Genomic DNA, 9,769 nt, shown 5'->3' with positions numbered 1-9,769 from the left:
GGGCCCGATCTTTCGATGAGATGATAACTATCGATTTGGTGGACATGACTTTGACGACCCGACTACAAACGGGCACGACGTTGCGCCTTAGCAATCGCTAAACTAACTCCGAGAGGTTATTGACCACGCTGGAGCATGATCAACCTGACCATGAAGGTCTATTCCTACAAGCAATGAAAGAACAAGCAAGAATATGATTAAGCAATCTGAATACTGCGAATATGGATGAAATATTGATAAAAATGGGGTTTCATAAGCGGTCTTGGTCTGGTCGTTGGACACAAACGAAGTACACGAAGTTGCAGTGATGACTAAATTTTAACTAAATAAAACCCAAGTCTAAACGATTCCTTAAGGGCTATATTTATAGGGGAAAAGAGAGGGGATTTCGTCCACTCTTGGCAAGGTGGGACTAAAATACCTCCCGGTTCGTTTCCCCTGCAATATGAACTCTAAAAACAGCCTATGAAGTAGTATTTTGAAATTACATGGGCCTGGCCCAAAAATAAGGTGGCGCAGCACCAATAATAAGCTATGGACGAAATTTATAAAAGGCCATCTTGTATATTTTGTCCATCTTCTTGTATGTCGTCATTGTGGCTTCAAAGTCCGGAAATCTCTACTTGAACCTCCGTTCTTATTCTCTTCGCATGCACCTTCATCTCCGTGCTTGACCATGCTCCAATGTTCATCCTTCTTGTCCGTGCTAGGCCCTTCAATTGCAAGCAACACAAATATATGTTTGTTAGGAAGCACCATATTCTCATGAACACTAGAAACATTACCAAGAAACGAAAGTACCTGATAATTGAATTGGCGTATGCGAGTTCTAGCAATTGTTCCAAGAGGTAAAACAACAGGGATATGGGTGTAACTGTGGTAGCCATGTCCTCATCATGGGTGGATTGGGAGGGATCCCGATGGAGAGAGTGGTGGCTGAAGACAAGTTGGATGTGGGATGGATCCTGAGGAAGGAGAGGGGTGGATGACCGGCGGCGGAGCCGATGGGACAAGGGAGTGGATTTTTAGGGTTGTCGACAAATGGACTAGGGGTGGACTATATATAGCAAGTGGGTTATGGTTAGGGCTAAATCGTCTGTTCGATCGTAATCTGATGGTCCGAGATGAATAGGTTAGGAGAGTCCAATAAATAAACCGAAGGTATTTGGAGATGTTTGGGTTTAATGCAAACCCACTGGTCATGACTGCATGGTTCGGTTTCGGAGAAGCATTCGGACACACGCGAGGGCTTTGACAAAAGGCCATGGAGGCAAGGGGGTTTGATGGGCTCAAAGAAGAGAGAGAAGAGAGCGGCCCAGTTGATCTGAGAGAAGGTCAACAAAGAGAAGGAAGAAGCAGCAACTACGAGCGGATACAAGTTTTATTTAAACATGCGGATGTAATGCACATGATGCCATGATGAAATGCAACAAGAAAATAAAACACACGACAACAATGAAAAACATGGAAGGCATCTGGAGCGTCGGTCTCGCGCTGTTACAACTCTCCCCCACTTACAAGAGGTCTCGCCCCGAGATCTAAGGACGAAAAACGGAGAGAAGAGGTAATATTAAGTTGCTTCTTGGACAAATGAGTGAAAGGAAGACCTTGCAACGTTAAACAATTTCAAGAAAAGAATACAATGGAGATGAACACAGTTGAAAACACTACATTAAAAAAGAGGAACAAGAAACATTACGAGAACCTTGTAGGTTGAAAGACATGAACCAAGAGCCTAAGGGAGAATATAGACTTTGAAACCACTCCGGTTAAATTGAGATTACAACGAATAAGAATGAAAGAATTTGGGCAGCACTCCATTTGAAAACAGAAGGATTTGGGCATGAACTTGAAAAGATGGAATGATACCTCGAAGAGAGCAGCAACACAATCCCTCCGGAACAAAAGAAAGAATGGAATGAAAAGAACAGAGAAGACTACAACATCATCTAATGTAAATGAATTTGAAAGAGCATCCTTAGGAGAAAGGCTTGAACGGAGTTGTTGAAGAATCAACAATCAAATCATATGGTCCTCGTGGGCTTGTGGAAACATCTCAAAACTTGAGGTGAAATTCTGCCACTAACGAAAACAATTGCTTGCTTTAGATCGATGAAGAGATGAAAAACTTCTTCCACCAAGATGGTAAAAAATAACTTGGATCATTGATAAGCACCACAAATAGCAACATTCCTTTGGAAATGTTTTATGTGAAATCTTTACCAAGATAACTCCAACGAAGAGATTGATGGATTTAAAATACGTCATTCTTGACAACATGTGAATCATGAAACATGAAGGGAAATTGTCAAGAAATGACATAATACCACCTCAAGATAAGGTAGCAGAATTGCACTTCGAAATGCATGAAGAAGAATACTTGAGATCCTCCAACAAAAATCTTGATGAACACTTCGAGAATGGAAGAAATCTTTGATGAACCACCATGAGAAACTTCATCAAGAACTCCGGTAAGAAAAGAAATGGTATGAAGGAAGTGAAGGTTGAAAAAATAGCAAGATGAAACCTTGCGATGATTTAGATGGAGCTTTGTGATGAGATAACCAATACAACTTGGAACTCCGGAAAAAGAGAAGATCAACAACATGGAAATGGGAAATTTTCAACATGAACAAACTCCAGACGAAGGGATTGAATCACCTTGAGGAATAAGAATAAGGATTATGTTATGCTTATCTGTCATCAACTTAACCTGGTGACAAGCAATGGATATGGCATACCACTTATTCTTCTTAAAAAGGATTAAGAAGAGATATAGTGCAAACTTCAGAAAGTCTTCAACGAGTCATCGTAGAATTTCGGAAACAATGAATGAAATGATATGCTAATAAAGCAAGATGAATGTTGAATGAACCACTGTAAGAATTGAAAACGAATGAAGAAAAGAGAACGAATCACCGTGAAGAATTGAAATGACGAATATACTTGAGGGAATTGTAGATACAAGTGAACGAAGAGATCATGAGCCGACTAAAGAATACTTGAACAAAGCACCAGAAGAATATGGAGACGAACGAAGAGGCATGATTTGAGAAGAATTGCAGAAATGAAGTTGAAAGATGAGAATGAAGAAATCTTTTGAAATGATGGCCTTCGAAGAATCGAAATGAAACAACTCACGAAAAGGATTGGGGACAGTCATGAAAATAATTTCTCACGATTGGAAACAATTTGAGGGGATTGCATGAAGCTTGAAATCATGAAACTTCAAGAGAACGGACCAAGGTCTGGAGGAAAACTCTTCTTCGGTCTTCAAATATTGAGAATGATGATGAGAAACACCACCATGAATTGTTGAGGCACTCCGGAACAATGAAGAATAGAAATGTTGAACCAACGATGAAAATGTTTTGAAAGCGATCTTGGAGAAGGAATATGACTGATGATAATTCATTCTTACGTCAAACTTTCAAAAGGATTTGGAATAACTCCGGAAAATTTAGAAGAGTCGGGTAAGATCCTGAGAAAAGACTTGTGGGTTAGGGTTCGATGATACACCATTGAAGTGATTTTTAAAAGACAGATTGCACCCGTTAAATTAAATGGCTTGAATGAGATAACAACCTCAAAATAACTTGAACGGATTGAGAATGGAAACGCGAATTTTCTGAGATATCTTTTACACTCCGGAGAAGAATATAGAGAGGTGAATAAACAAGAGAGACTTGTATTAGAACTTCCAACATGGAAATCATGTGAACCAATGAAATGATATGATCGACACTGAAAGCTTGAATTTAGTCCACCGGGAGAAGAAAAAGAACGAAGAATGATGAACTTGAAGCTTCCCAAGCATCTTCACCTAGAATCTCCGGATGAACTTGGAAGAAAAGGATGACGAAACTTCACATAAATAGAAGGATACTTGATTAAGAAATCTAAGTCCTTGAAGAAAAGGGTGGGATGGTGGAAAAAAACAAATGCAACTTGGGATGGATGGAACGGATACCGTTGAGAAAACAGAGAATGGGGGAAAAGATAGGATCATCTTGAAGGGAAGCGCACCGGTTGGAAAAGAATTGTCATGATAATCTCGATGATCAAGAAGGTTTAGCACTTCCATAAAATATGAGAACACCGCTTAGGAAAAGGTATGGAATCAACACTTGACATAGAAGCAACTCGAATACCTCAACTCAAATAAAACAAAGGATTTGGCTTGCAAAAATAAGCCGGAAACAAATACATAAACACTCATGAATTTGTTGGAAGGATAAACCTAGGTAACTACTTGAATTCCCACCTATGAACTCCCAAAATTCTCGGTTATGCAATCCGGTACAACAAGTACATGGAGCAAAATATCATCACACAACTCCTAGCAGAATTCTACGCTCCAAATGTACTGCCTCCTCAACACATAACCAAGAACCTCGGAAACTGTGTACCTCAGACCTTCAAAAAAACTGATATAATAGCTGTAGAATACATCTGATTGCTCTCCCCAGTACTGGGTGGCGCCAAACCACTCTCACCACAAAGAGTATAGAACCGTTTTCGATGTCGACGTCCTCTGGTATTCCGAAACTGAAGCGATAACAACTGTGACGAAAACACCTTGGAGCTCAACTCCCCGGGACACTGCCACAACCCCTAAATGTCAATAGGCACCAAGAACAGAATTCCCGTCCCATGGATATCGCAATGATTCCAACAATACCCATGTGATTCTAAAAAAAAATTGAGTGGGAAGAGTAATGGAATGAAAACACCTACGTCACAATTCCTCACTAGAGCAACGAAGAGGATAAGGAGTAAAAGGAATTCCTACTCTCTGATATATAAATAGACTCAAAATAGTTTTCTTTGTATACTTGACAACGACAACGGTTCAATCAATCAAGGGGGCTCCTAAGGTCGGTAAGGCTTTGATACTAACTTGTAGCGCCCAAGATGTGATTCTATCCCAATCACGTGATGAATTCATGATTGGGGCACAACCGCATTTCAAGCACATAGCAAGGTGGATATCATTACAACATACCATGTACTGAATAGATGAGAATACCAGATATAGGCTTACACTCGCCACAAGCTACAACATGAATACATCAATACATATCAACCACCATATAGAAGAGCAGGATCCGACTATGGATGAAATCAAACGAAAAAGAAGAACGACATCCACCCTATTAATCCCAGGCTTCCGATCCAGAACCTATCCCTTGATTGAAGAAGTGAAAGAAGAACTCCAACAAGCATGCATCGCACTCGCGTCAGATCATCGCATTAACTATACCTACACCTGTTGTTGTAGTAATCTATGAGCCATGAGGACTTAGAAATCCCATTATCATGGGTATGAAGACTAGCAAAGCTTAATGGGCCTGGAATGGATAAGTGGTGAGGTTGCAGCAAGCACTAAGCATTGTATGATGGCTAACTTACGAGTACAAGAATAAGAAGAGTAAACTATGCATAACGGTCGCAAACTAGTAATGATCAAGAAGTGATCCCGAACTACTTACGAGTCAAACATAACCCCACCGTGTTCTCTTTCCGAACTCACTCAAAAAGAGACGATCACAGTTGTGCACGCGGTTGGTGTATTTTACTTTGGGTTTAGTGTCAAGTTAACTCTCACGGTCGGCAGAGGAAAATCTTCATCTCAGGACAACCCGATCAAACTCGGAATCCCGACGCACAAGACATTTCGACAATGGCAAAACAAAACCAGCAAGACCGCCCAATGTACCGACAATCCTGATAGGAGTCGCACATATCTCGTTCTCACGGCACACCGGATGGGCTAGACGTCGGGTTGGCTAAGACTCTGGTTGCCCAGGGGGCACCGAACATCACCCAGTTTGGACCAACACTCATTAGGAGCACTGGCCCGGGGTTGTTGATTAAGAATCTTCGGGTTAATTACCCCCTATGCAAATTTTAGTTGTTATTAGGCAAATAGTAAAACCAAAGTTGGGCCTTGCTGGAAGAGTTTTATTCAAAGCAAACTGTCAAGGGGGGCCATAAACCCCGACCGTGTTAGGAACACAAAATCAACGAACATAACACCGGTATGACGAAAACTAAAGCAGGAAGAGTGGAACAAAACACCAAGCAAAAGGCCAAGCCTTCCACCCTTTGCCATGTATATAGATCCATTAATTAAATAAGAGATATTATGATATCTCATGATATCCATGTGCTAACATGGAACAACCTGCATTGCACCTGTAACTAAAAACTCTATAAGAGGTGCTGACCAAAGCGGTAACATAGCCAAACAACGGTTTGCTGGAATGGTGAAAAAGGTTAGAGGCTATCATGCCAATTTGGGAGGCTTGATAAACAAGTGGTAGGTAGCACGACATAGCGATAGCATCGAGACAACTAGCAATTAAAGATAGTAGTCGTATCCAAGATAATGGTCATCTTGCCTGAAATCCCGCTAGGAAGAAGACCGGGTCCTTGAAGTAGACGAACCAACATAGTCGAACGAATCCTCACAATCATAACGTTACCGGAACTATCGAGAAGAAGCAACACGGGAAAAAAGTAAACAACATGGTAAACACACAAGCATAGTCATAGCATGATGCACAATCAAGTATAATACATGCCAGGTTTGATGACTCACGGCATGGCAAAGTGCAACAAACAATACTACAAATTAAGTGGAGCTCAATATGCAACGAGTTACATATTGACGAAACACCACATTGGAATTATTAGTTCGCAATATGCAACGAGTTACATATTGACGAAACACCACATTCGAATTATTAGTTCGCCCTCGTTTATGAACGAGGCAAGATTAAATGTTGATGAACATGGCAAGAGGTGAAGCATAATAAAACTACCTATCTAGGCAAGTTTAAATGAGGCCGGAAACAACAATGAACAATTTTGGAAAATCTCCATGTACATAATTCCAATTTGGTACTGTTTTGCCCTAAACACAGTTTTAGAGTTCTTAAACATGCAAAGTAATGTCACCATGTTAATTATTCATTTTTCTACCCCATTTGCATACAAAGTTTATTTAATTCGGAGCTACATTTAACATGTCAATCATGTGAATTAAAGAAACAACAAGGTTAAACACTTTTAACATGGATAAAAGTGGGATATTATGGAACTAGATGAGATTCTAAGCATTTTACATATATAGTTTCTTTTAAACCGATGCAAGTTTTGTGAGATATTAAATGCATGAAGATGGAGGGTTTTACTGCAAATATGTAAACTCTTGACAAATGCTAAAATCGCAGCAGCAGGGAAAAAACAGAACGGGCTGAATCTGGCTGGCCCATCAGTGCACATGGGAGGGGGCTGGGCGCGTCCTCACCTCGCTGGGACGGATCTGGCCAGCGGCTGGGCCTTGGAGCTGCTTGGCTGGCGGACCACGTGGAGGACGACGGGTCAACGGGAACAGGCGATTGCTCCTCCGCTCGAACTGGCCGTGACGGAGCGGAAACTGCGGCGGGACTTGCAGTGACGGCGGACCTCCGGGAAGAAGATGGCGGCGAGCGGAGGCAGTGAAGCAGCGGTGGAGGCATGGGTTCGGCGCGGCACCGGGCGTGGATCCGACGGAGACGAGTTTGAGGCGTCGGCCATGGGAGCTCCGGCGAGTTCCCTGAGGAGAAGGAGATTGGGCGTGGCTTAGGCAAGCTGCTGCTGGGCCTGGCGCGGCCACGGCTGGGCGAGGAGGCTGGGGAGGCCTGGGTTGGAGGAGGTCGGGTGCGGCTGCTGCTTGCCGGCGAGGTCGAGGTGGCGCGGACGAGCACATGTACTCGTGCCCACTCGCAAGGCTCGGGCGAGAGGCAGGGTGTACGGCGGCTTGGCTGCATCTCACTGATGGCGTTGGTGATGGCGACCGGAGCAAAGAAGGGGAGGCAATGGCGGGTCGAGCTGGTGCATCCATGGCGTGCTGTGGGACACATAGAAAAAGAGAGAGTTTGAGAGACAGAGATATAGAGAGACTAAAGAAAAGAGAAGGAAGCGGGGGCATGGCCTGATTCTTGTCGCCGGTGGTGGCGGCGCCACGGAGGGAGGAGCAAGCGGGAGGAGCTTGGTGACAGCGCAGAGGTTGGAGAAGCTCGGGCATGAGGAGGGGATCGAGCCCCTGGCTCTCTCCTGCAGGTGTTGCTGCTGCTGGTTGGTGGATGGAGGACATCCAGAGGAGAACGCTGGTTGGCTAGCTTCGATGGCGACTGGCCGGTGGCTGAAATCGAGGAGAGGCGGGTGGATCGGGAGGGATCCCGATTGAGAGAGTGGTGGCTAAAGACAAGGTGGATGTGGGATGGATCCCGAGGAAGGAGAGGGGTGGATGACCGGCGGCAGCGCCGATGGGACTAGGGGGAGGATTTTTAGGGTTGTCCACAAATCAGGCGTGGACTATATATGCCAAAGTGGGTTATGGTTAGGGCTAAATTGTCTGTTCGATCATAATCTGACGGTCCAAGATAAATAGGTTAGGAGAGTTTAATAAATAAACCGAAGATATTTGGAGATGTTTGGGTTTGGTCCAGACCCAGTGGTCATGACTGAGTGGTTCGGGTTCGGGGAAGCATTCGGACACGCGCGAGGGGTTTGAAAAAAGGCCATGGAGGCAAGGGGGTTTGATGGGCTCAGAGAAGAGAGAGAGAGAGAGAGAGATAAGAGAGCGGTCCGTTAATCTGAGAGAAGGTCAACAGAGACAAGAAAGAAGCGGCAACTACGAGCGGATACAAGTTTGTTAAAACATGCGGATGCAATGCACATGATGCCACGATAAAATGCAACAAGCAAATAAAACACACGGCAACAACGAAAGACATGGAAGGCGTCTGGAGCGTCGGTCTCAGGCTGTTACACTACCCCCCCCCCCCCACACACACACACAAACTTTCTAGCCGAATTTTGTTGATTTCTTCCTAAATTCAAAAATCCCCACCAAAAATAGCCCTCAAATTTTTTTGATTTGTTGGTTTGATGATATTTTATTGGATTGATCCATGGATTTGATGTGTTCCAGGTAGATTTAGCTTCTCCACAAGTTTTCCCACTTTTTATCCATGGAATCTCCTCAATTTTGACCCCAAAATCACCAAATTCCGCCCAAAAAGCGCGTCCCCGAGAGCAAATCCCGAGCGGATTGACCTGCCCGATCATCCTGACAAGGTCCCCGGATCATCCGGACCAACCCGGATCAGCTGGACCCCCTCTCGGACGTCCGGACACCCCACTTGACCGAATCTGGTTGACCTACCCGGATCATCTGGACCAACTCCCGGATGTCCAGATAACCCTGAAACTGACACCACTAAATTTTGTTTTGGCCATAACTAATTCATATGCAGTCCGATTTCGATGTTCTTTAGCTCATTTTATAGCTATTGACACCCCCCATCCCAAAAAAATACTTCCAACGTCATTTGACTCAATCAAATGTTTGGAACTTTGGCATATTTGCCTAGGCCCTCCATCATATAATCCGCATTACCACCATAGTCTTCGGCAACCTAATTCATTTTGGTTCCCATAGCGTTTGTGGTTGCTTGGGTTGTGATTCGAGTCTCCTAAGGTGTTTCGGCTACTTAGGGAAGGTTGCTTCTTCATCAACCACCACCACCACTTCCGCATTTCCAACTTCAAAACCACCACCGCATTCCGCTACCACCATTTGACATTTGACATTTGAGATTTTGTGTTCGCGGTTTTTCCGTTTCCTAAGGTGTTTTGGCTAATTAGGAATGGTTCAACGTCGAGAACACCGCCACGTGGTCGTCATCGACATTGACAATTTCACCATTTTGACACC

At 43.8% G+C, this 9,769-nt stretch overlaps 1 non-coding gene across 1 annotated transcript; it reads right to left on the bottom strand.

The window, feature by feature from the left end:
• Positions 1-207: 207 nt before the first annotated feature.
• On the bottom strand, positions 208-8,324 carry LOC109778741 (uncharacterized). Its single transcript, XR_012184491.1, has 3 exons — positions 7,316-8,324; positions 6,405-6,493; positions 208-713 (listed from the first exon to the last, which is right to left on the bottom strand). It is a non-coding gene; the product is annotated as an uncharacterized protein (transcript).
• Between the last annotated feature and the right edge of the window lie 1,445 nt (positions 8,325-9,769).

The sequence above is a fragment of the Aegilops tauschii genome, chromosome 5, assembly GCF_002575655.3.
Source record: "Aegilops tauschii subsp. strangulata cultivar AL8/78 chromosome 5, Aet v6.0, whole genome shotgun sequence".
NCBI classification, from domain to species: domain Eukaryota; kingdom Viridiplantae; phylum Streptophyta; class Magnoliopsida; order Poales; family Poaceae; genus Aegilops; species Aegilops tauschii.
This window is presented reverse-complemented; position numbering and strand designations above follow the sequence as displayed.